At 36.9% G+C, this 25,132-nt stretch overlaps 1 protein-coding gene across 1 annotated transcript in view; it reads right to left on the reverse strand.

Annotated features, from left to right (window-relative positions):
- The window catches only part of tsnare1 (T-SNARE Domain Containing 1), a 188,791-nt gene extending 168,009 nt beyond the window's left edge, over positions 1–20,782 (reverse strand). Inside the window, exon 1 of the mRNA XM_065239873.1 lies at positions 20,631–20,782. The gene's annotated coding sequence lies outside the window, so the exon portion shown is untranslated. The remainder of the gene's footprint in view (positions 1–20,630) is intronic.
- Between the last annotated feature and the right edge of the window lie 4,350 nt (positions 20,783–25,132).

The raw sequence follows: 25,132 nt of genomic DNA on the forward strand, positions 1-25,132 counted from the left end.
TTGAAAAAAGACCATGATGCTTTGCAGATCTACAGCAACTTGCTGTATACAAGTTCTACAGTAAGCATTTGCTCATTTTACAGTAATAATGCTGTGAAAACTACAGAAATTTGTTACAGTGTAAGATGATTATAGAGCTTTATTTTGGTAAAAATAAATAAGACTTTAACATTACTCCACAAAGTGAAGCCGTCGTCCTCCATTTAACTGCTAAGAAGAGTCATGTGATCGCGGGCAGTGTCCAACTGAGTTGACGTCATTTGCGAGCATCGCAATTTCAATGAGGCACGACACGTCTTGACATGGAAATATCCAATCTGTCTGCTTACATTGCAGACGCGAATGCATGTATCTGATTCATATCCGATTTGAATGAGGCATGAAAAATGACACCATTTGTAGGGCCCTATAAAATCTGTTTAATTTTTTCCCAAATTCCGTTTTATTTTTTTCCAAATTCCGTTTTGTCAGTTTTAATTTTCGCAAATTCCGTTTTGTCCGTTTTAATATTTGGCAATTATTTTTTTACCCTTTAATGTTATTGTAGTCATAAAAAGAGTGTGCCTTTAATGTTAATGATTAAAATGTACACAAATACAATAGGAATGACCTTAAATTTATTGAGGTAACATTTTTTCACATTCCCTGTTTGAAACACACACACATAAACATTTTACTCAATTCGATGCATTGTTTAGTGTTATTGCAGAAAAATACACATGTCAAAGCAGTGGTGCCCTCAGAAGTGCCTTAAACACATCGGTCCAGCGGAATGCAATACATATTTTAAACACAATCACTTGAAATGCATATAAATTTACAAACATACACAGGATTATTACTTACTGATCTTCAGACAGCATGAGCGCGCAGCTCTCTGCACGTGCGAGCAAAAGAGAGACAGAGAGCGGAATTGATACAGATGATTATATTTTAAACGCAAGGAATAGTTTGCCTCAGCTCGCTTGAAACGCATAAAACTGAACAAATACATGAGGATTTGTATTCGGACTTCAGACAGATGTGAAGTCAGCGCGTGCACGTGAGAGAGGTCAGCGAGAGAGACGTGGATGAGAGAGTGCATGTATCTTTGCTCTCCCAGTCAACGGAATGTTGACAAAACCTGCAAATAGGGTCCTATAATTTCCGCGATCACGGAATCGTGGACGGATTCGCGGAATTGGCAAATTAACACGGAATCTAGTATTAACACGGAATTGCCAAAAATTTAAACGGATAATACGGAATTTGCAGAAATTAAAACGGAGAAACGGAATTTGGGGAAAATAAAACGGAATTTGGGGAAAATAAAACGGAATTTGGGGAAAATAAAACGGAATTTGGGAAAAAATAAAACGGATTTATTGGGCCCTTTACAAAATAACAGTTCACCGGTCACATAAAAGTCATGAGGGAACTGCTTGCAACTGAGAGCTTAGCGTAGAATCGTGGAGAGCCGCTTCGCCATGGTTTCAGTGTTTTGGAGGGGGTCTGAAATGACGGGAGGGCGTGTGTCGCCCTGATTTGCTTCCCCGGGTCTGCATTTCCCCCAGACATACATGGTTCTCCCACACAAAGACAGATTTTTTTTTAAAATATATAAAATTCCGCGAAATTCCACGTTAACGCTAGATTCCGTGTTAATTAGCCAATTCCGCGATTCCGTCCGGGATTCCGTGATCGCGGAAATTATAGGGCCCTACATTTGCCAGCGTCACATTTACAATGACGCACGACACGTCTTGACACGGGAAAATCCGATCGGTCCACTTATATTGCGGATGAAGTCATAGGCTCTTATAAAACCTTATTTAATCTGATTTGAATAAGGCATGAAAATATGAATGAGGCATGAAACCGATCAGAGTATATTGATCGGAATTTATGCGCTTTTTTCTGCTTACACGTTTGTAGGTCATATCTGTTCTATGCCAAATCTGAATTGAGTCACTTCTAACAAGCAGTGTGAATGCGGCCTTAGGCTTCACAGCATATAATACGGATTTTGTTTCAGGGCTATTTGTAAACAGTTGGATTACTAGCTAGATTTTGAAAGCTTCAGTCTCTAAACTCACTCCATCCAAAGTCTTTCTTCTAATGGTTTTGGCATTATTTTCAAAACCAGAGCGTGAAGGTTGCATGCATTCTCTCACATACACAAATTTAGATTTACAATTGCCCTGTCACATGTAAGAGAAACTCATTATTGAGATAAATTGGTAAGATCTTCCCAAAATACCCTCTCTACTGAGTCTTCCCTATATCAGCCGAAGCGGTCATCTTCACTGCGGGTTCCGGTTAGTGGCCCGAGTCCTGTCAGTGATCTAGTATGAGTGAGTGATTCACCCTTTTTTACATTCCATCCCCATCAGGAACTTCACAGTAATCTCACATTTACCACACACCACGAGCGTCATCAAGACTTTTGAATTTCGCCTAAAGGAAGTAAGAAGGTCTTTTTTTATCGTTTCTTTGTGGTGAATGCTTTTATATTCAATCTTTTCAGCCTTACGAAGCCTCCTTTATAAAAAAAAGCGGTGGCTAAGTTGATGACTCACTGTTGCACAACTATCTGCAAAGTGCACTGGGTCATAATTTCATTCACGATTTGTCTCCTGATTTGCACATAGGCAACGCCATTGCTAAAACAACCCATGCATTCTTGAGTCGTTCCAACAAGCTTGTTAGCGATGAAAGGAAAGATACAAGAGTTCAACGTAATCTCGTGCTCCTAGCCTGCTGAGAATTCCCTAACAGGATTCTATTGAGAGATCCAAGGATAGCTCAACACAATTTTCCAAATAATCAGCCAGTAACAAGGGGTCTGGGAAATACGTGGCTTTGAAACTATTACAATGAGAAAATTATTAGCCTGCTCTGCCTTTTGTGCCAGAGGTGCTTATCTTCATAGCATTATTGTTTAGCACACAAGGCAAGGTCAAAAGCACTTATGAGTCTAATAGTGTGAATAAACACTAGCATAGGAATATTTAACACATAGGCAAGCACAATGTGGCAGAATTCAATGGCGTAATTACAGAAGATCAGCCTGACAAAGCTTTGCCTTGCCCACTTTTAAATTTAGTTTTAAAAACTGTGCCATTGCCAGCAGAACTTACATGTAAATGTGGGTTACAAGCAGGAGTATAGGAGAGATCAAGATTTATATAATGAATAATGACTATTTGTAATGAGTGATGCCATTATTTACTTTTTATGCTGTTTTAAACCCGTATGACATAATGGATGTGAAACGCAAAGGAAGGCGATCTACAGTTGAATAAAATACAATTGCAGTGCATTATGACTCACTCTCACGGTTAATGTAGTATCTACAAGTGTCAGCAAAAAATGAAAATGCAATAATATATTCTGATGATAAACAACCTAGTTTTAAACAATTTTACTGTTAAAGAATGTCAAACGACACTGCACAGTAAAGCAATGGCAGTATGCATGATTTCACTGTAAAATTGCTTAAATTTCGACTTGTTTTCCACCAAAATCAATCAGACAACTCTTGGAGAGTGACCAACGAGCCGCACATTCCATTTTGCTGACACTCTTGGCTGCTTTAGCAGGCGTTAAAATGAGTCATGATATACAGCCAATGTATTGATTTTATCCAAACGGAAATCCTTTCAATGATCTCCTATTGTGTTCTGCAGAAGACAGGAAGTCATACAGAACGGGAACAACCTGAGGTGAAATGAAATTCAGAAATGAATTTAAATACCTCTAAAATGGTGGTCTAAGCATTTATATTACTAAAGTGCTTCTCTAATGATGATGTAGTAAACTAAGCGCAGCGTGTGACTAACTATCCTCTTGTGTGCGTGCGTCCTGACCTGCTGCAGGTAAGAATCCTGTGACAGACTGACCCAGAACACTTTGAATACAGAGGAAAACAACACAGCAAACCCAGCAGATAATCAAAGTGCCACTTTAGTTTATTTGTGCTGTTTGCGCAATCTAATTTCGGTCGTTTCTACGGAAAGGACAATATGCACACAACCACAAAACCAAAGAACATGAAATACAAATGAATTAGAGCAATCAAAACTATTTGTGATTTAATATGTCTGTTAAATGCGAGGATTGTAAAAATCTCACATGTAGATGTAAACTGCAATTCATCGACTGGCCACTAGAGACTGGCTCCAAAAGGAAGTCAATCCCATAAGCCCCCCATGTTAAAATTCGCAACTTTACAGCACCAATATGTTTACAGCCTGATACAAATCCTGTTTTTGGTTTATATAGTTAATTATACCCTTGCAAACAATGCAAATAATGTCATTAATGACTCACCCTCATGCCTCGTTCCAAACTCGTAAGACCTCTGCTTATCTTCGGAAACACAGTTTAAGATGTTTTTTATTAAGTCCGAGAGCTTGTTGACCCTTCATTGAAAATCTATGTACAGTATAATGTCTATGTCCAAAAAAGGTAATAAAAACATCATCAAAGTAGTCCATGTGACATCAGTGGGTCAGTTAGAATGTGTTGTAGAGTCGAAAATACATTTCGGTCCAAACATAACAAAAATTACGACTTTATTCAGCATTGTGTTCTCTTCCGGGTCTGTTATGAAGCGCATTTTTTTCAAACTTACAGCGTGCCTCAGACTGTAAACGAAGCCCGGGCGCACCAGACAACACGTCAGCCACGTCAAACATCATCCACGTCACTGCAGTCACGTGTTCTCTTAATTGATGAGATAACTAGTCAATGGCGGGGAAAGAGTTAAGCCTTAAAATTTTGCATAATTAAGCGCATGGCCACTTGAGTGACAGGTGAACTGTCACTGTTGTCACTACCTTCAAGTTAGGTGGGCGTGGTTTCAGCAACCAGCCACCTCAACTCCACCTCTTTGTCCTACCTCTTTGCCCATTTTTGATTATCCATGAGTGATGTGCTGCCAAGATGGCGATGGCAGGCTCTGCCAACTATTGGCTTCAAAAGTGCTTTTCATAAACCAAAAGGTGATATTTTTTTACAAGGCTATGGTATAGACTAATATTTTTCTGATGTCAGGACTATATCATCAAGGGTTTAGTAAAAAATGTACAGATATTCAATATAACGTATTTTCCGGATTATATGTCGCTCTGGAGTATAAGTCGCATCAGTCAAAAATGCGTTTTGAGAGGGATAAAAACATATATAAGTCGCACTAGACTTACGTCGTGTTTATTTTGAAAATGATTTCACAAAATCCAAGCCAAAGAACAGACTTTAAAATAACTTTAACTTGTAACAGACTTTAACATGTTCGGACACCTAACAGGCTGAATAGATGTCCGTACATGTTAAAGTAACAAAAACAGTTTTTTACACGATACACAATAGCATACAGTACATACCTGGGAGGCTAAATGGGCTAAATTAACTTGACAAGCCAAATAAAGTTCAAAAAGGTTGCGAAATCATTCCGCATCACTGAATCCATTGAATTACATAAATACAGGAGCAGCATAAAGCGGATTCTCGCGGCTGTAGACGGTAATGGTTTCTCTAGCTTCATATTAAATAATTTTGACATATAAGTCGCACCTGATTATAAATTCCAGGACCTGCCAAACTATGAAAAAAGTGTGACTTATAGTCCAGAAAATCCGGTATTGGTAATACAGTAGTGCATTCTCTGAGAAATTGTATTGAATATAAATTTTTGACTGAAATGTCACATCCATAATGCCGGAATTGCTCAAATAGTTTTTAACCTTAGTAATATTGAATCTAATTATTTGATTCGGTGTCCTTGTGGTTTGGGTTATGTTGGAAATCCTTCACGTTAACTAAAACAAAGAATAAGTAAACATAAGAGTAAACATCAAAAGTATGTTAACTATCCATTTTAAATCATGATGTTTCTTTCTAACATTTCTGCGGGATTAAAAAAGGGAATGTGCCACCTAGAAGAGGCGCTATTGGATTGCTCCTACAGAGACGTGAGTTGTATTGGATTTTTACTCTTCAGACATTATCATCTATGGGTATGAATAATGAAGCATTATTTAATGTGATGCTATATTCTTTTCTATGTCAAGATATGATTGTGGATTTAATTATGTGATGTGTTGTAATTGTAAAATTATTTTGTTCCATTTACTTTAAAGAAATATTCCACTTTCATAAAAGAAAGTGAAAAGAAAGAAAAAAGAAAAAGAAAAAAAGAAAGAAAAAGAAAAAGAAAAAAAGAAAGAAAGAAACTATTTATAGCCTTCTGCGACTACATAACTAAATTACAGAAGCCTATAGCTGGATACAATTCACAGATGCACAACTATTGTTCTTAACACGAAAACAAAACACCTCCAACACAAGAGGCTGGTAAATTTCAAAATCTCTGTCTGTGTCTATGTATAAACCTTGTCAACACATTTGGGCCTCATGGTTAGGCAGTCCGGCAGACATACACTGTTGCTGATTGAAAGTCATTAAGTTGTGTCTCATTTTTTACAGCTGGTGCCATATAAGACCAGCTGCTCAATTTAAAACAAAAGATGGCCTGCCTTGTTTTTCATGATACTGTCAAATTTATAAGATAAGAAAACAGATGGGCCAGGTAGGTATCAATAAAGCTAAATGCAGGCCGTCCACATGGCGAAAGGAAAACTGTGTAAGCTTCTATTAGAAAGAAGAAGGTGCATAGAGACCTTAAAGATTTAATTTGTTAGAGTGCACTAAAGCATATACTGGTCACACATCCTACATTTCTCCTTTTTGTTTAGATGTCACACACAGCTTTTATTCTCTGCTTTTCAATCATCCCATCTGTGCATTTAAATGCATTATAAAGCAAAGCTGGCTCCACTGTTTATGTGTTATTTGGCTTTATCAACATGTTCTGCCTCATAATTTATTTAAAATGAGTCACCTGGGAGGCACTTCTCCAGTTTTACAAGTCTGACAATGCTATCCTGGCTGGAAAGTTGTCAAATGTGAGATATATTTACATTTATGCATTTGGCAGACGCTTTTATCCAAAGTAACTTGCAGTGCATTACAAGGTATACATTTTAATGAGTTCCCTGGTTTGACCTTTAGCACTGCTAGAGCTATACAGGAACATGAGCACAGTATCAGAAATTACTCAGTGCAGCCATAATTCGTCTCTGTGTATCAGAACAGCAATGTATGTCTTGTGTGGTTTCCCGGACAGGGCTTATCCTAGTTCCAGACTAAAATGCATGTTTTCACTGACATATCTTCCTATACTGTACATCAATGTTTTGTTTAACCCTGGAGAACCCACGGGTCAAATTTGGCCAATGTTTATTGCTGATAATCAAAGGGTTCTTGGATTCATCAGGGTTAAAGATCCACACCAGTAATGTTTTTTGTAAAGTATGTTTGTAAAAACTTCTTAAAGAGCCAGTAAGATGCAAATATTTAGCGTACTATCACTGTTTATAAGTCCCAAAACAACAGGTTTAAATGCATGCAAGGTAAAAAAAACACTGTAATTTTCTCAAAATATAAATTTAACATTACCCAATTTCTAAGAGATCCCCAAACAATTTGGGAAAAGCCGTTCAACGACTCAGTCTGCCTAAACCCTACCTTTCAGTAGCCTACTCTGCTCTGATTGGTCATCTGACACAGTCTCCACACAAACCAGAGATCAGTGGTACAGACCACCAATAGTGCAACGCAATGTATTGACCTGGTGCTAACATGATTTACTGAGAAGACATTATCGACATCAATACACGTCATTCATCATTAATCCAAGCAATAAAAACGACGACAGAAACTAATGTTTTTACACTCATTTAAGCATTTATGTAAGCTAACCGGGCCATAGCAAAACCTTAAGTGCAACATGCGTTAACTAGTGCTGTGTTCAAAATATCGATACGACGATACATCGTCATGGACGCCTGACGATGCGCGCATCGATACAGCACCTTCCGTATCGATTCGGATGTACTTTTGAAAGTAACGTGAAGAATTGCTGTTGATCTGTGATCCATATGGAAAGGACGCATGTGTCCCGCGGAGTACGTAGAGTTAAAGGTGGCGGGGTATTTTTTTTACTTTGCGTGTCTGTCTCGCTGGCGCACGTGTCAGCATAGTGAGCTGCGTACTCGCGCTCTCTCTCGCGCGCGCGCGCATTAAAGTCAATGAGTTCAGTATGAAAGCGCAGATATCTTAGCCTATACTACTGCAAAGGGCTTTATTAGCCATGCTCTTATAAAACAGTACTGACGCATTTGAGAAGAAACACGACAAAGATTTGCATGTGAAAAGTGTACGTCTAGAGAAGAGATACAGAGCTACTTAAACTATAGCTGTCACATTAATAATCTGATTTCTATTAAATAGTATTAAGTCTGACTGCATGTTTATAGATATATTCATAGATGTAGAATAATGAGAGACAAGAGTAAGGCACCATCTTTGTTAAACTGCTTTTAAAAAAACATAAGTTAAGTACTAAGATTTTAAATATTTCTAATAGCTAATAAATGAATGGCAAAAACACAACTGTTACAAGTCAACACTGCTTATTCAATGTACAATAAACAAATAATAATAAAAATAATGTTACTAAATTCTGAACAAAAATGTAATTCAAAATAGTCTCGTATCGTGATGCGCATCGTATCGGGACCCTTGTATCGGGATACGCATCGTATCGGGGAATTGTTGGTGATACACAGCCCTAGCGTTAACCGCTTGCTAACGTAACTCCCTGACAGTATATTAAGCGTTTAAACACCGACATCAATACACATCATTCATTATTAATCAAGCAATAAAAACTACGACAGACACTAACATTTAAAAAATTAAATCTTGAATCTTGATTTTACACCCATTTAAGCAAGTATGTAAGCTAACCGGACCATAGCAAAAATGTAAACAATAAGTTAGTGCACATGCGTTAGCCGCTTGCTAAAATTACAGTATTATATAAAGAGTTTAAAGTGACACTTTGTAATTTTTCAACCTTCATAATATACTTTCAAGACCCTTGTGATGGTACATCGCCTTAAAATAGGTTGAATGACATGTCTATCATAGCCTGACGGGGTCTGTATCACTTTTACTCATACTTTTAAACTCCGGGTAGTAACTACAAAAAACTACAAAAATCTGCTTTACGGCATACGTCACTTTCTCCACTTCCTCAAATTCGGACATGAGAGCGCAACTATTTATTTTCCTGATGTTTTTGTCATGGCCGAAGCAGCAACTAAGAAAAAGAAACCAAAGGTTTTGTTGGAGGAGACCAGAAAGAGAAAAGGGGAGAGTGACGGAATAAAAATAAGGATGAGGATCAATTATATTGGGCCAGCGTTCCCTCGCTGGCGTGAACTAAAGAAGGAGGAGGGGTTTCTGACCGATGCTGACTTGGCCCTCATGCTTTTGTACTAGTAAGTAATGTTATATTGCTTGCATATATAAGTCCTGTCTGGCGCCCAAACACTATTTTTTATGTGAATTTTAGTGGAGGCTACTTGGAGAGTTTAGAGAGAGACTTATATCATGTGACATTGTGGCGCCGTTGTAGCATCATGGACCTACGACACGGCGATCTGGGTACGATTCCCCTTTAGGGTTAGATAACCGGGCCACAGTTTAACTGCAACATGCGTTGCTAGCGCAGCTTACTGATAAGACATTACAGTAAACTAGACATTTTACAACACTCGGGGGAAAATAAACAATGAAATAATCATACTTACAGGTTGTGGTTAGGAGACGCATGTTGTTCAAAATAAAGTGGGTACTGAACCATCTTTCATTGCCAAATGTTTAGTAAATCCCTACGTGAAAAAGTAATTTTAACCACTGATTCTTCACAGCCAAACGTTTAGTAAATCGCTCTTGAAAAAGAAATTTTAACCACTGATTCTTCACAGCCAAACGTTTAGTAAATCCCTCTTGACCAAGTAATTTTAACCACTGATTCTTCACAGCCAAACGTTTAGTAAATCCCTCTTGAAAAAGTAATTTTAACCACTGATTCTTCATATCTTCATCCTTTGGAAGTGAAAACAACACAAACTGAAAACACAGTGTGATATGATGTTTACACACTAACTAGCTAGTTAGGTCAGAGTTTTTGTTTCTCCCAGGAAAGGCTGTAGGTGGAGATTATTATGCAAAGTGTTGGTATTATGTGGATAAAAACAGGCAGGAGATTCAATCCATATGACGACTTGTTTCAGCAATTCAGAGTCGACTCCCTGCTTTAGAAGCCAAAACTTTATTAATCGTGCACTTTTTGGTTCAACTACTTTGCAAATTGTTTTGATGGACAGCTACATGACACACTGCAATACAGGTCATTTTCGATTTTGGATCTGTGTGACTCTTTAAATGTCCTAATATAACTAAGGCCTATTGTTGGATTAATCTAAGCCCTGTATAGGAAACTGAACCTACATGACTTTAGTAAATTATAAGTAAAATGTAAATCCACCTAAAGGGGATTTAAAGTCCATGAATTGAATGATCCTCCTTTACTGAGATGGCTTGCTTGACTGTGCTAACAGCCAAACCCCTAAAACCATTAGAAATCTACATAAACCTGTCCACCACACTAATCCATATAGTGAAACATTATATACAACATATGCTAGTGAAAAAACACACAGATACACACAAATACAGGCAGACCATGGTACAATAATAGCACAACTACAGGAAGCATACGTTCATGGACTGAAATGACATTATGTACTATCTACAGCTTTAGTCATCGAGGTTGTTATCAAGGGTATTTTGGGTAGTTGTGCGTAGTAAATCGAAAAAAGATGTGGCAAGATTTCACTGATGTGATGCTCAAGGGCTAAACACAGCCTCGCTCATTTCAGTTCAATTTCAAAATGTGGGGATCACATGTAAGAACGCCTTATGTCAACATGTACACTGACAGTGTATGAGAACAAGATGAAGCAAAAGCTTCATTAAAAGAGACGAGGGGGGTTGACTGAGTCCGGGTGCCTAAAGCAAACAATGATGCAGAAATTGAGTGACAAATGCAAGAATATTAGCCATATTCCAACACAGCTGCCTACACACAACCACAGACCAATTTTTCAAACAGTTCACAAAGTAGGTTCATATGTCATGTTGACAATAAATGAAATTAGTATGCTAGTTTGTTTTCGTTTAGGGAAGAACATACGTAAAGTACAACCCGAGGCCATGTCAGCATTTTGTTTCACAATGATATGTGTCAGGAGGTAAGAATGCATTTCAGGTCTACTAATACCAGCTACTTAAATCAAGGGTATACTTGCAGAAGAATGGCTGTGAGGTGGTACTTTAGTATAGTAATAATGACATACAGTACCATCGTGCTATAATATAAACAACGTTATGAAAAAATAAATAAAAAATCACTGTACTGTGGTATTTACATGGTATTTCAAGATGAGTGACCCTGACTGAGACATGCAGGCTTAAGTTTGTTTATTTATGAAATTAGAAGCATCAAAGTTTGATTTCAATCATTGATTTCAGTCACAAAATTCAATCTCTGACATGGCCTAATCAAGGTTATATTTTTACAGAATGTTCTTTATATTATTTAGGATGATTTTGGTTGACATGTTTAACAGGAATGTGTCCAAAAACTTTACTGTGTATGGCCCTGTTCAAGTAAATCCATAGCATCTCTATTGGGTTGAGGTCTGGGCTCTGACTTGGCCACTCCAGATTTTCGGATTTTGTTTTTCTGAAGCCATTCTGTTGTGGACTTTCTCTGGTGTTTTGAGTCATTGTCCTGTTGCATCACCCACCTTCTACACAGTTTCAGTTGACGTACAGACATTCTTACATTATCCTAAAGAATTGTCTGATATACATAGGAATTCATTTTCACCTCAATGATTGCAAGCTGGCCAGGCCCTGATGCATCAAAGCAGGCCCAAATCATGATGTTTCCTCCAACATATTTTACAATTGGGATGATGTTTTCATGATGATACGCCGTGCCCTTTCTATGCCAGATGTAGCGCGCTGTGTTTTTTTTTCTTCAAAATAATCATAGTTTCATCAGTCCACAAAACATTTTGCCAATACCACTGTGGAGTGTCAATGTGCTCTTTTGCAAACTTCAGGCATGCAGCAATCTTCTTTTTAGTAAACAGTGGCTTACTTCGTGGTGTCCTGCCATGGATACCCTGCTTGTTCAGTGTTTTACGCATTGTAGACACATAAAAGGAGATGTTAGCAAGTTCTATGCCTTCAAATCTTTGGCTGTAATGCAGGGTTGTTTTCTTTACCTCATTAATGAGTCTTCATTGCGCTCTTGGTGTCATTTTGACTTGGTGCCCACTTCTTGGTAGAGTAGTCCCAAAGCGTCTCCATTTGTAAAACTGTAGACTGGTGGATTTTTAAAGTATTTGAAATAACTTTGTAACCCTTTCCAGTTTTATGTAAAGTAACAATTCATGATCATAGCTCCTCTGAAAGCTCTTTTGGCGAGGCATGGATCACATATGGTTCTTCTTGTGCAGAGCAAAATCCAAAAGTTTAACGGGTTTTTATCAGTCAATTAATTTTATCAGCTTTTTTGAGGTCATTAACTCAAGGGTTCACATACTTTTTCCACAAGCACTATAAGGTTTTTTGGATGTTCTCAATTAAGACATGAAAGTTCAGGATTTTTGTGTAATTATTTTTAGACACATTATGTTTGTCAATACCCTTGACTAAGATAAAGATCAGATCACATTTTATGACAAATTTATTCAGATAACTATGAAAATCCAAAAGGTTTACACACTTTTTCTTGCCACTGTATAACAATGTGATACTTTTTGGTTAAATCACAAATATTTGTTTTTTAGCATAATAGCAGCAAGATCTTCATCTGCATGAGACAACATGGCACATGATATGTAGACATTTAAACAGGACCCAGGGCTGTTTCGGCTGTCAGTGTTGGACATGGTTATGACCCCCCTTTGGGATTACAAGCTGTTTTAGGTTTGGACTTAGGGAAAGCTGCTCTCACTATGAGCTCCAAGGGCTCCATGGCTCATGAAGGGGAGAAAAACAGATGGTACACTGGACCTCCAACTTCTAGCCTTCTGGTTCTCTCCTCACACCACATATGTCCCCCCCTACAGCTACAGTACATACTGGTGATGGGTTTTCCACAATCCAACATACTCATAATCCAACTGACATAAGAAGGAACATGCATGAGGTCTTTTCGGCTGGGTCCTGGAACGTACAGTAATTGTCTTTATATGCCACTCCAGGGTACTTTGTATAATACTTCTGGCCGTTTCACACGGTACGCAGCAACCGCAAGTGTTTATTTTTTTTTTTTATAGGAGACATGCGGAAATGGCAAAACGGGGGGGGGGGTACATAAGTGAAGCAAAGTTGGTCCACACGCCTTGCTCGTGCACCCAAAATCCTATTCCTTTTGCGGACACGGCTCTTCATGGCAGGTGCCATTGAAGATAAACAGATTGGCACTAAATGCTGCACAAAATGCTTCCACTACACAAGAAAAGCTGAAGCTGGGCGCCAATTTCGCCGCTTGCCACATACAACGGCCATAAGTCCATCAAGTAGCATAAACCTTTTTGACATATGTACACACTACAAAAGGTACAAAAGGGACAGTTCCTATCTATGTACCTTTTGGTTCATTTATGTACCTTTAGGTAACCAGTATGCACCGCTAAGGTACCAATATGCACCTTTTAGGTACAAAGGTGTAATTTTTGAAAAAGTACCGCCCCTGTGACAACTTTTGTACGTTTTTTTTCTGAGAGTGCATATAAAGTGGTATAGTAGATGTTCAAGTTAAAGAAAATGATAAAAAATAATAGGTGCTCATTAGCACAGGTGATGACATCACATAGAGATCTGTTTTGGTGATTCTTTGACGTAATGTGGCAGATGGTAAAATCTGCCATCGATGAGTCACATTATTTCCCTATTTTCCATAACCTGTCAAAGTCTGTGTCATTTCAGTGCGCCATCTGATAATGAGCAGAAGCTATTTTTGCCTTTGGCTCCCCATACCGAATATTATGGTACAGTTCAAGAGTTATCAAATAGCAAAGCGTTCCTCAGTTCAAGTTATTTGATGAAAGTAATAACCATTGCAGTCAGATAAACACTGAAATACAGCAGCATCTATAGAACAGATCTTCATGCTGAGCAGGTTTTGCACGTCATATCTTCCATAATCTCATCTATAATCTCAGCCAAAGAAATGTCTTTGTGAGATGATATCTGATTTGGCTTCGCAAATGTGCTCAAAATCCTGTTATCGCCCTGTACTTAAAAAGTCATATTTATTGTACCTCACATTTAGCGGGCCTCCATTCATCAATGTGATAGAGAATCTGGTTTAATAGAGGGAGAATCAATTCGCAGAAAAGTAAACTTCAGCATCTGGATGCCCTTGTCAATGCCTCCTGGAACAAATAAAGTTATGAAGCAGAACCAGGAACTAATCTCATTAATGGCTGCCATTTGTGAGTGATTAAGGCCTATCCTCGTGCAATGGCATGCTGGACACAAAGTTCTCAGAGGTTAATAACCAGTTACAATCAATTACTCAGCTAATTTGATACAATCAATGGGTTCCTCTAATCACACGAAGGGACAAAAATAAAGTGCAATACGATCGAATCGAATTGTTTGGATATCTAATGGATGTTGTAGGTAATGGTGAATGTGACCAAAACCATCCTTTCTGTACATCATCATCATTTCATATTGGTTAAAGGAGACAGTTAGTGAAAAACCATTTTTACCTTGTCTTTGTTGAATAATGGTAGTCTACCCGCATTCAAAACATACAAAAGTTCTAGACATGCTAAACATCTGTCTCATAGAAATTCCTCTTTTAGAAATGTCAGCCAGAAAACAGCCCAATCTGAAAAACTGATGCTTATGACATCACAGGCATCTCCCTGCCCGTCCACTTTAAAATAATTGGCTACATTTTTAGAGTGGCAGCAAAGTCAGCCAATCAGTAATGAGATTGCAAGTTAAGCCAGTAGGGGGAGCCAAATAGGTGCAAAACCACTTGTTTAAAATCCCCCACCCTAATAGAGCTATCTGAGAGAGGTTTTTAGGAAGCTTCTAAGGCATTACGACCCAAACAAAAACATTTTTGTCTACATGTCACATCACAGAACAAGGATAAATACCCCGTTCAATCATTCTATGTCACCTTTAAGATGTTTGCAGTAACACAAGAGTTCATACCACAACAAACTGCAGCTTTACAGCCCTTACAGAAAAACATGATTTTTTACGCATGGAACATTTTTGTGCCCATGTGAAATGTGGTGACACATTGTATGCATGTGGAGATACTGTATTTTTACACATGCGATTACATGTGGACAATATCAATGGGCTTCATGTGGGACTTGAGCAAGGCAGCTTTCTCAGTTCCTCCCTGCTGGGAGCTGCTGACTGCCGCTGTCTACTTGTGTTCACTACACTGGAGAGATGAAACGGTATGAAAATGTTACATCATGGTTATAGTGACCACAATCACCAGGATTATCAATATTATCATAGTTTTGTAAACAATTTCTAGAAATGCAAAAAAAAGTACTGATGCAAACCAAATTAAAAATTGATTTTACATGTGAGTGCATGTTTGTTTGCATAAACATCAAATAACTTACATTAATAATGGCACATTTGGGGTCATGAGATAAATGTTCATTTAGTTCAAATAAAACCCAAGTGAGTAAATCAGATTTTCATATAAACAAAGGACAAATCAGTAAGTCTATCTGCGAGAAATATGGGGGACTTCAGGACCCAGGAGTAAGCTGCATGACACCTGCGCTCACAGCAATCCCAGAAAAAAAAAAACAAATTGGAAAGGAGCTTTAAACTCATCAGATCACATCATTTAATGGAAAACTAATAGAAAAGATGGATCTGTCTAAAGAAATATTACGTAAACATGTGTTAGTACAAACTAGATTTTCCAAAATGTGAATTTTTTATTAATTTAAATTCAGTCAGTGAAGCACTGTCACCACAAACACATGGAAGCAGACTTGAATGAGTGTGTTTGTGTGAGATACTGGCTGTTGCCGGTGAGTGTGACATGGGTACGTCCCAAAAAATCTCCAATGTACTTTCATACTTTTTTTGGTACTTTGGATTACTTTATTTATTGCACTTATTTATTGGTTTCCAATCACTGTAAATAAACTTGTCGGTTGAGTCATCTTTCATTGGAGATTTTTTGGGACGTACCTGCGTCACAACCGGCGGTACCAGCCGGTATCTCACAGTTTGTCTAACGTAATTGCTTTTATTGGTTGATGCTGGACAGGGGTTTTCTAGCCTTGACACTGGTATGGTTAAACGGTAATAAAAAAACGACGCCGTAATACTAACTTGTTGGACATTTTAATGGCGGTAAACCGGTAATTGTTACATCTCTACTAGTTAAATGCAGATTTTACATTTTAATTAAGGGGCTAGTATACCTGACAATTACGGCACTCTTTATCTGTCTTTATATTCCGTCTCTTTGTTACATACATGTGCTGCGAGATAATGTTCATCAACTTGTCAGATGCTATTCTTGATTTTGGCAGTGTGTAACGTATTTATTTTTTACTAGCGAAATTTTGGACGATCTTTATGTGCAAAGATCTTTATTGTGCATTTTGTGAAATGCATGGGGGTAAATTATGTCTTCAGGGTTTAACTTGGATCCGAATACCCGAGGTCTGACCCAAGAAGCGAGCAGGTTTGGTTCTGAAACTTGGAATGAGTACCTCGAAGCAGGTAATTTATTATAAATGTATAGTTAGCGCTGTCACCATGATTAAATAATCGACTCATCGCAATTGTTTGACCTCATCGCAATGAGTTCAGATCACCGCAATGATTGCATATCCTTCTAAAAAACACAAGGGGGAGCTGCAACACCTGTATAAACGAGACCGTATCAGATGGCGCTTCTTAACTGACAGTGTAACACGATACATTGCAAAGCCATTTAATACAATGGAAAAAAATAGCATTTAAAGAAATGCTGCAAAACTTTGATAAGCAGTATGAACTGCCAGGTAAAACATACATTTCCAAAACAGCAATTCCAAATGTAGGAAAGTGAAGGATGTTATTGTTAATCATCTGTAAGGAATTGATTTTTTTGCAGCCACTACAAACATGTGGTCCAATGCTAATATGACGTTAGTAGTATTGGCTACATTATTATTTAAGGCCTGTTCTGGTATAGTCAGTTTCTTTTGATTGCATTTTTATTTTCAGTTATTTTTCAGACATTTTATTGTGTTTATTTCTTATGAAGAATTTTCAGTTTTTAAAGATATATTAATTTAATAATTACTTTATAATATATGTTATGTGTATTAATATTTACTGCCAGGTAAACCTTGCAAAATATTTAATTTAAATAATCACAACAATTAATTTTATGAACAAACAAAAAACATTTATGAGAATTAAAGCAACACTATGTAATTTCCATGTAAATATGACTTACAGCTCCCCCATGTGGTTGAAAAGCGCAACAGTGCTTGGTATCAGACACTCTTCTGCAGGCAGGTGGAGGGGCGGGGCTGTGTTTCCTACCCTCCACCGCCACTTTCAGAGTGTGCTTGTAGCAGCTAGGAGGCTGTTCAGGTTGCAGCAACAGTACAATTTGTCCAGTTAAAAGTTGTTTTATCACTGAAATAATTTTAGAGACATTATTTAAAGGTAAAAAAACTACATAGTGTTGCTTTAAATGTCAAAGCCCTAAAACAGTCAATGAATCGCCATAATCGCCACAATTTATCAAACTATTAACTGTCAGGCAAATCTCATCATCGTGAAAGCCCTATGTGTAATAAATAAATATTTTTTAACATCAGACTAAACGTTACAGGACGAATTTAGAATGAATTTATAAACATCATGTTCAGGTAAGAATTGATTTGGATCTGGTTTTGGATTTGGTCTGGGTTGAGTCTGATCTTTGAATTCTAGAAGACCTCTAGTCGCAATCCATATTTCATATACTAAAAAGAGTGTCCATACGATTGTTTGTGACTGTTTATTATTGTAGTTAGTTTTCCTCTTTAGATTTACCCAATTCTCCCATTATAACAGACAGCAGTTTGACAAGTGTCCCAGACCTTATGCCTTATCTTTTAGCACTTTGAACACTTATTACTTTAATTGGATCTAAATCCTTGTCCACCCATTATCACACATCACTAAAGCACAGGGCTTGTTATCTGGTTTGCTGAAACCTCTTGTCTGCAGGAGTACACAAATTAAATCCCAACTTGGCTTTTTCCTGAGCGCCTGCCTCATATAATGCGGTCCAATTACGGAGATTTCGAGTTTCTTACTTATGCAATCAAGTAATTACAACCCAATCTCATGCCTGTCGTGAGCACAACATAATCTTTAGATTGGCTGGAAAATTATGTCCGCGATGCACCATTTTTTGAGATGTGACAATTGCCTTCTTAATTATGATGCCATTGTGTCAACTTGCTTTCTCAACCCAATCACGAGTGAGGGTAATCATGAAAGTGGTCCTGAGATGTGGACCGCTATGTTGTAATTGTACTTTAATCATAATGGTGTAGAGAACATCGGCTGTTACTTTCCCATCAGTTTCTTAAAATTGAAGTGAGAAAGATGCAAATTTGAGAACTAAAAGGCACCAATGATCTCTTTAAAATCCACGTAGACATTATGAATTGCCCTGCCTGCCCATCAGGTCATGCTGGGTTTAATAAGATGAGACGGGAAAGAGAGAAAAGTGCGACGGGTTTGAAATATTGTAGGAACGTAGGGGCCGTTTCATTAACCAGAATGCATTGCTGCTAGATATGTATCGAATTAAAAACTGCTTTAATTAATTCACTTTGTTTAAATAAATGTGATATCTGCTGAGGTTAACTTAATATTTTGCAATTAGTCTTACTAGTAGGGGTATACAATGCAAAAAATGACTTTCTTACTTAGTATTTTGGTCTTGTTTTCAGTAGAAATATCTAAAACTTCTTAAATTAAGATGTATTTTCTTGACGAGCAAAATGAAAATAAATCTAGTCTAAAATATACAATTTAAGTGAATTTGTGCTTAAAACAAGCTTAATAATCTGCCAATGAGGTGAGAAAAATTAGCTTGAATTAAGTGTTTAAGAAAAAAGAAAACGTATTTCAAGATTTTTTTTCTCACCCCATTGGCAGATATTTTTGCTTGTTTTAAGCACAAATTCACTTAAATTGTATATTTTTTGTCTAAAAACTACTTATTTTCTTTGGTCATTTTGCTCATCAAGAAAAAGCATCTCAATTTAAGAATTTTTAGATATTTCTACTGAAAACAGGACAAAAATACTAAGTAAGAAAGTCATTTTTGCAGTGTAGGAGTGATTCATATACTGGGGAGACGCATTTAAAAACTCATCAAATATCATTACTCTGACAACATGCTTTTAATTCCTAGCTGCTATGGTAATAATAACATGAGATGTCATTTTAATGCCTAAAATTAAATATTTATAGAAGTCATTTTAGCATTTTATTAAAAGTTTCACAATAAGTTTTACAATAACGACCATGTTGTGAAAACTCTGAATGTAAAAATCCATGCTTTGTCAAATATTACAACTCTTCTGTTGTTCATATTGGCTCTCCACAAAAAGTTTACTTTCTGTTTGTGGATCGGTGCGCAAACAGTGCCAAGCCTGGCATCTAACGGTCTATCTAACGGTTTGCTGAACGGCAGTGTGGGCACTAGCTATGTCAGATTAACATTTCCTGTACATATTCAGTCCACAACCAGATGGCAATCCAGGAGTACAGTCAATGTATTATGTGCCCAAATACACTTCTTTGTGTAAACTTAGCTAGCAATGTTTCTTAAAAAAAATTGATGGTGCTAATTTTGTTATTCTTGAAAGTACGGGAACCTAATGGTCCAGACTACATCCTTTATCAGCAGCACTATTTTAATTTGGCAGATAATAGGATATTGACTAAAATGTGATTTACTGTTTTCTACATAAAATCTTGCTTCACAATGTAAAGAACATTCTGTAAAAATAAAACAGGAAATGAACAGGAAATACGAAACTTATTGTAAAGCATGCCTACACAGATATTAATTAGTAAACAACAGAGTCAGTATTGAATAAGAGGTTAAATCAAAACCCAATTTACAAAAGAAATGTGTGTTAAAAACCAAAGCAAGCGAACAAGACTGTACTACAGCCAAACAGAAATATAAAAGCTCATTATTACCTAATGATTCAGGCTAATCTGATTGGTTGACTGAAGATGACACATACAGTATACAATAGCCGGCCCTCTTATAGCCATAGTAAACTACATTTGTAACCACTTCCGTGCAATCTATATATTGCATAAATATGGAGCATTATGTCTACATGCACTACAATCTGTGTAACTGGTATGACGCGCATTGTACTGTAACTCTGAATGTTGCTGAAGCAGAAAGATGGTACTCAGCTGTAACAAAAAAGCATCCTTTTCTGGCCCACCCTCCCCCTCACATCCTCTCCATCCTCACACACAACCCTCCACCTAATGTAATACCAGCCAAAATAACAATTTCTTTAAACAAGACACAATTAAACAAAGATGATTTTATACATTACCGTTTCCAGAGAGATAGCAATTCGCCTTAGCACTCACATCAGACGCAACCTCACAGATTCAATCCCGGCTGACAACATCACATGACTCTGTACCATCTGCTCCTTGCTGCTTCTCATGTGACTTGAAGATGTGGGATTATGGGATATGTAGTCTGAGTTTGAGAACACATAAATTGTTGTGTTAAAAATATAGTTCACTCAAAAATGAAAAAGCTGTCATAATATACCCTTTACTGTAACATAAAAGGCACAGAGACTGACAGTGAGAGTAACCACGTACTTTGATTCCTGCATTTTCCATACAATGAAAATGAATGGTGGCTTTTATTAATAATGATCATTATAATAAATGTTTAGGGTACATATACAATTTAGCATTTTTAAACACATAATCCTACATGTTTTCACTGCAAATTCTAGATCTTAATAATCTTTTTTATTCTAATGTGAACAATGTGAAATACATAAAAGACAAAAAATACATTGTATTGAAAGACCCCTTTATCCAAAGAAAATTCACAGTGCATTCAAGATATACATTTTATCAGTAAGTGTGTTCCCTGGGATCAAACCTTTGTCCTTTGCAGTGCTAACATATTGCTCTACCAACTGAGCTACAGGAACACAAAATTTACTGTAAAAAAAGGTCAAACTGAGAAAATGACCTTTGTAGATGATACATAGCTGAGAAAAGAACATGACTGTAAATTATTCACGAGCCTGTGTGTGTGTGTGTGTTAATGGGAGTACAGAACTGACAGATAGCCCACCCCAAAAGGATCACAAGAGTTTATATCATCAATAGCAGATCACTTTCACGAATTTCGGACAGATTGCATTTAAACTGATCCCCAAGGTCGCATGGCCTATATCCCAGTCCCAGTGTTTCTGCTGACAACAAATGATTCGAATTTGCACCAGAAGCACTGCCCAGCCAAATGCGTCACCATAACACGATCAGGGGTTTTCATGTGTTAAAAAAAATGTGACCCTGGACCAGAGAATCAGTCATAAGGGTATTTTTTATAAATAAGCTTTCCATTGATGTATGGTTTGGTGTGGTAGGACAATAGCTGAAATACAACAATTTGAAAATTTGGAATCTAATGATGCAAAGAAAAATCTAAATATTGAGAAATTTGCCTTTAAAGTTGTCCAAATGTAGTGCTTAGCACTGCATTCACTCACAAAAAAGTTTTTTAGTCAATTTAGTCATTTTCTTTAAAAAAATCCAGATAATTTACTCACCACCATGTCATCCAAAATGTTGATGTCTTTCTTTGTTCAGTCGAGAAGAAATTATGTTTTTTGAGGAAAACACTGCAGGATTTTTATAATTTTAATGGACTTTAATAGAGCCCAACACTTAATACTTAACTCAACACTTAACAGTTTTTTTCAGCGGAGTTTCAAAGGACTATAAACAATCCCAAACTAGGCATAAGGGTCTTATTTAGCAAAACGATTGTCATTTTTGACAAGAAAAATAAAAAATGTGCACTTTTAAAACACAACTTCTCGTCTAGGTCCAGTCCTGAAAGCGCCAGCGCGACCTCACGCAATACGTCATGACGTCAAGAGGTGACAGAGGACGAACGCGAAACTACGCCCCAGTGTTTACAAGTGTGGAGAAAGAGGACCGTTCCGCATTGTTGTATGTGGAATAATACTAATTAATGTCTTTGTGTCAGTTTATTGTTTATAATGGTCCGCAAATGTGCGTTTCATATATGTAACACGTGACCTCTCTACGCTTTCACGTGAGGTCGCGCTGGTGCATCACAGGACCGGACCTAGACGAGAAGTTGTGGTTTAAAAGTGCATATTTTTAATTTTTCTTCTCAAAAATGACAATCGTTTCGCTAGATAAGACCCTTATGCCTCGTTTGGGATTGTTTATAGTCCTTTATAACTCCGTTGAAAAAAACTGTTAAGTGTTGAGTTAAGTATTAAGTGTTGGGCTCTATTAAAGTCCATTAAAATAAAAATCCTGCAATGTTTTCCTCAAAAAACATAATTTCTTCTCGACTGAACAAAGAAAGACATCAACATTTTGGATGACATGGTGGCGAGTAAATTATCTAGATTTTTTTTAATGGATTAATCCTTTAACAGTAAGAAATTAAAGAATATTGACCCCCACAATGTATTTTGGATATTGCTACAAATATACCCATGCCGGTTAAGACTTTGTGGTCCATGGTCACATATATTAAAATGTTCTGGGTATCTGTTTTGGAGCTATCTGCTGTCTCAACCGAGTTGATTTTTATTATAATTCTGACAGATGATTTGGAGGTCACTGCTAAGGAGAGAAATGTGGCTCTTACATGGACTGTGAGAAAGCTGTGGTGATAGGATATGAAATGAAGCAGCATGCAGCAGCCTCCAGACTGAATTACAGATGCCTCCCATCTGCTGAAGGAGAAGCAGTCTGTCAGGCCTCCTCAGTGTTACCACTCTGGGGCTAAGAGATCACATTCTCCTGAAAGAGGAGAAACAGTATTGACCTATCCTCTGAGAGATTAGATATTTCAGCAGTTAAAATAAGTGAAACGGTGACATAATCTGGAATACTATTATTATAGAAGCCAATAGCTACTAAATAAAGTAGAGAAATGGCCATTTTAAAACATTTTTAATGTCTAAAGCTTTTGACCTAAACTCAAAATATTTCTGATAAATTGGAAGTCATTATCCTTGTATGGCATATAATTGCAATTAAATAAGTTAATATAAACCTTGAGGGCATAAATATTACATTTGTTACATAAAGAGATTGTAAATATATTTGTTTTGTTTATATACAGTTCTGTTAGTCAGTACAACACATCATCAAACACTATACTTATGCACTGTAGGGCTTTAATAACTACATTGGACTATAATGTAAACACACGGTTGTCAAACATATGAAGATAACGTTAAAGGAGAGATATCCGTTCATAACTTTATCTGTTAAACAAAATTAAATTTTTAACCTTTAACCGTTTAATATGTCTTTAAAAATATTCATGTCAATCCTTACTGAAACTGCCCGGTATTTTGGAAAATATCTTAATGAGATGATTACCTTTTATATGTAATTACCAGAAATATATTATTATTAATGTGCAACCACATAGTGTAAGAAATGATGGGTGTGGTTATTAGTTACAGATATGTGGTGTGCGCTTGCGCAGTGGTTCTTATTCCACCAGCGCTAACTGTCAAAATTTCAAAAACAGTTCTGAAGTTAATACCTGTTAGCAAACTGTGTTAATCCTCTCACCTTTTGTTATTTATAAATACTCACGATATGGTCCTTGTATTGTTTCTTCACATTGCCACAGAGTCTGGTGAGTTTACTAAAATCATGCCGAGTAATGTTTAATTCTTACGGTGGCATTTTGTGTTTCATTTAAAATGCGTGACTGTCATCGTTAAAGTTTATGCTATCGGTAGAAAATAAGTTTACGACTTGGTTTTATTTGCACCTCATGTTTATACTGAAACAGTCTGGTTGGTCAGCCCATAGATATGTATATAAAGGCTAGATGGCTCAAGGCGGAGTCAGCTGTGTCGTCACTTGGCGGCCATCTTAGGTCAGTGCTGCCATAGTGCTGCTCCCTGCTGCTGTGGACGGAAGGTGAGTGACATACGCCAACTAAAATGCTCGTAACTTGCTGAATTCTTGACGGATTTACAAACGGTTTGTTTTTTTACAAACGTTATTAACGTGGCTATAATTCTGGATGCTTTAACATGTTTCATGAATTTTTTATTTATTTTTAGTATACGTATTCAGTGTCATAGGTACATCTTTGACGTTTATAACAAACCAATCCGTTTGAAAATCGGTAAAAAATTAAGCAAGTTATGGTCATTTAAAAGTACCTGCATCATTAAAAGTCAATGCTACGAGTGAGCGAGCGCCCTGTCCTAAGATGGCCGCCAAAATGCGGACGTTCCACTCAATTGGCCATCAGCGCGGACGAGCCATCTAGCCTTTATATACATATCTATGGGTCAGCCTATGCTCTCATTTCTCCTAAGTTCAGTGTCAGAATAAAAGTTCAGAGCGGTACAGCTCTTAAGACGTTTTAATCTATGGTTTAAATAAAAATGTGACATAATAAAAACAAACGAAAAATAATGTAGTAATTTAGATTAATTAAGGATTATTTTAATATTTGAGTACCATATGCAGTATAATTTATATAAATATTTACATACATTTTTAAATTAAATTTAAAAATCTTAAAATAAAGATTTTAATGTTTATTAAAATCTGTACATAGTTTCAAGCTAAATTCTCTCATCCTCTTTCTTTAAAGGTGCCAAAGAATGCACTGAAATAATATGTTCCATTGTTTTTTTATATTTACATGGAAGGTATGTAACTTTATTATGTGCAAAAATCATCCATTATGTCCGTTTGTCCTTAGAATAACATGATCTATTTTTGCCCTATTTGGAAGGATTATGAATAATAATAGTGAGCTCTGCTCTGATTGCTCTGC

This window comes from Paramisgurnus dabryanus, chromosome 13, assembly GCF_030506205.2.
Source record: "Paramisgurnus dabryanus chromosome 13, PD_genome_1.1, whole genome shotgun sequence".
In the NCBI taxonomy this organism is placed as follows: Eukaryota; Metazoa; Chordata; class Actinopteri; order Cypriniformes; family Cobitidae; genus Paramisgurnus; species Paramisgurnus dabryanus.